The sequence below is a fragment of the Nannospalax galili genome, unplaced genomic scaffold, assembly GCF_000622305.1.
Source record: "Nannospalax galili isolate Female #2095 unplaced genomic scaffold, S.galili_v1.0 scaffold25, whole genome shotgun sequence".
NCBI classification, from domain to species: Eukaryota; Metazoa; Chordata; class Mammalia; order Rodentia; family Spalacidae; genus Nannospalax; species Nannospalax galili.
Genome location: NW_008355642.1, coordinates 5,246,093 through 5,249,702, shown reverse-complemented (window position 1 = coordinate 5,249,702; position 3,610 = coordinate 5,246,093).

Sequence of the window (3,610 nt, the reverse complement as noted above, 5' to 3'; positions counted from 1 at the left end):
ATGTGAATTTCTTTTGTAGTTTCTGATTCTTGTGTGAGACTCAAGCCTTCAAGTTTAGGTCTGCTTCTTTTTGTAAACTTTATGTGTCTCTGTGGTTTATTTTGGGGCATGAAAAGCATGTTCCTCAAAGCTTCCGGTTCTCTCTTTTGATTTTATATTGGAGTGGCCAGATTGCTTTTGTCTTCAGGAGTTCCCACAGAGGCCCAAGTCAGATGAGGATCAGATGCTCTCGGGCTTTCTCCTAAGGTTTGGATCTCTCCAGGAAAGATTTTGGCCTCAGGAATTTGGGGGTTGGACTGGCCTGGGAGCAGGTCCCAGGAAAGATGCTGGTCTAGGGCAGCTGATGGCCATGCCACCCAGAGATGCATAGGGAGATGGGGGCAGGAAGAGGCCCCAAGGTCTCCTGGGGACAACACTGAGGAACTGGGTTGGCCTGGATGCAAAGGATGAGGAAGCTGAAAGGTCAGCTCCAGTGTCCAGGAAAGAGGCTGGTGGATTGTGCAGCCCAGGGAAGCAGAGGGAGGTGATGGTGGGACCAGGCCCAGAGGGCTCCTGGGCACCTCAAGAAGGAACTGGGTCCATCTGGATGCCAGGGGTGAGGAAGCAGTGGTGCCCCTGGCAGGGAGGTCAGTCCCAGAGTCCGGGAAAGAGGCTGGCGTGCCCTGCAGCCCAGGGAAGCAGAGGGAGGTGAGGGCAGACCCAGGCCCCGAGGGCTCCTTAGGACCGAGAGAAGGAACTGGGTTGGTCTGGATGCAAAGGGTCAGGAGGCAGTGGTGGCTCCCCTGGTGTATGAGGCGCCAAGGAATGGGACAGGACCCAGGCTAGGAGAAGAGATGGGCAGGGGAGATAGGAAGGTGAATGAGGCTGGGGGATTCAAGGGACGGAGGGCACAATCGATTTACCCAGGAGAGAGGCCGTAGGGTGGTGCAGGCCCAGGGAAGCAGAGCTTTTTTAACTTTAAAAAAAACTTTATTGAGAATTTCATACATGCATATAAGGTGTTTTGATCAAATCCACGCCCACTCCTCCCCTCCAACACCTCCCATATCTCCCCATCACTTTTTTCTGACAACTTCCTGTTTTCTTTCTTTTTCTTTTTTTCTTTTCTTTCTTTCTTTCCTTTCTTTCTTTTCTTTCTGTCTTTCTCTCTCTTTCTTTTTATGGGGCTTTTTTCTACTTTAACATCCTTCCTATGAAGAGGTAACCCTAAAATCTTTTAGGGATTAGATAATAGCTCCCAAATGCCTTTGACATTTTTGGCCTTTGGAACAGTGTATGTTGCTACAAGGCCCAAGGACATTTTGACTTTTATCCAAGGAACTGACTACCTTTCTTTGGGGTCTTTTTACCCTAGCTGCCTAGCCAATTCCTACCTCCTGCTTAACTTTGGCCCAGTGAGATGATTTAGCAAGTAAAGGCACTTGCTGCCAAGCCTGATGACCTGAGGTCAATCCCCAGGACCCACAAGTTGCCCTCTGACCTTCACATACACACCATGATACACAGGCCAACACATATAGACATATACAGAATAAGCTAATGTTTAATATAGAGAATTAATTCTGACAGTTTTCAAAGTGAATATTATCACATAAAAAGGCACACAATCCTTACCCCGCCCCCCCCCAAAAAAACCCCTAAGCTAAAGATTTAAGAGACTTAAGAGATTAGGATACTAAATCACTTTCCAAAAGATTACTGATAATGTGACAGGACCTGATCAAGTCCTAAAGCCCGGTCTCTTGATAATCTGTGCTCTTTCTTTTCCCTCACCTCAGAAATATTAAATAGGTACTAATGGAATATACTGAGTTTACAAAGAATAACTTTTAGCTAAGCATGATGATGCCAGTTTATAATCCCTGCTCTTGGGAGATGGAAACTCATCTTTCTAGATGAGTAGTACAATATTATCTTCCTTGGCTATATAGTTAGTTCAAGGCCAGCCTGCAGTACATGAGAGCATGCCTCAACAAACAAAAGCACAATAATTTTGTGGTGTAAGCATTTTTTACATATGTATATTGTCAACATATTCCTAAGGAGGTTTTAGTTATGAAACAAGATACCATGGTTGTGTTAAGCAGTGGAACTTCTCACTGTTAGCCTAAGACAAAGCCCTACTCCCAGACTACCATTTCACTTCACAATGACAATGAAATTGCTGCACACAACATGAAGCTCAGTATAGAATTGGAATTTAATAAGTGAAACACAAAAAGGCAAATACCACATGTTCTTACTTGCATGTGGAAGCTCACTCAACTGCTGTTGATCTCATAAAATTAGTGGAGAGAATCATGGGTACTAGAAGATGAGAAAGGTGTGGGAGTGTGGTAACAGAGAGGGGATGATTAAAGGGATGCAGCTGGCTAGGAAAAACAGCTTCTGATGTTCTTTTAACACAGTGGGATAACTGGTTGATAAGAGTTGATTGAATATTTCAAAATCACTAAGACAGAGGATTTTTAACATTCCTAACACAAAGAAATGGTATACTTGTGAGGGAACAGGTATGCCAATTATCTTGATCCCGTCATTACTCATTGTACACATCCACTGGAGTGTCACGCTATATACCCTATTCATCTGCGCAGTTATGGTATGAATTTAAAAAGTATTAACTTTAAAAAAGAGGTTGAATTCAAGTTTAATGTACACCCTGGGTCCCTTCAGAAGTCAGTGGACGGTGAGGAGATTGAACATGCACTCCCTTTCTGGTCAGTGTGGACATAGGCTAGACCAGGACTGAAACCCTGGGCAAACCTTCTCAAGTGTAGTGGATTCAAATTGAAGTTTTCATACCTGAGTCTTACCATATGTCCCTCACTTCAAGGAAACTGTGTGCGCAAGGACCTAAAGTAGAACAATAAGTAAAATGCTGATGAAGCCTTCACTGGAGAATTAAGTTTAGGCTGGGTAAGTAACCCCATCCTCCCCTCTATATTTCCATTCCAGGACACTCTAGTTTTAAGAAATTGATTGGAAAATATATCTTAAGGGTATTTTTCTCTTAGTTTGACAAGCCAAAGTCTTCAGACCAAATTTGACCTGACCTAATCATCCAGAATCGAGTGGAGTGGACTGAATAGTCACAGATGGGTATCATGGGTATCATCTTTTACTGTGATGACTCTGCTCACTAATGACATGTGGTCCAGTACTTGATCTCCAGCTAATCTGATTAACGGTTCGCATGTAGAAAGATTGGAGACAGGGACATATGAAGTGCCTGGGGGTACAGGTAGAAGTATTTGTTCTTCATACCATAGACCACAGCTGAAGTGTGGTGAGAGAATTAAAAATGTTCTACTTCCCTAACATCAGAGGTGGCATGCAATTGCTGTTCCACATATGCCTATTGGGGAGGGGTTGATTTCAATGCTGGCTCACTCACTTGGGTTACCATGGTAATGAGAAAGCAAAGGCTAAGTGACAGCAGAAAGAGAAATTCAATGCCTCCTAGAAATCTGGCGGGAAGAAGTAACAAGATTCCCCTCTGCGCAATCAGGTTTGCCAGGGCTTCCGTGTCATGTGGGCTAGGGAGAGGGTCTCTGAGCACCTCGATTTATCTCAGTCCTGCTTGTGCTGTTATCTCAGTCCTGCCAGT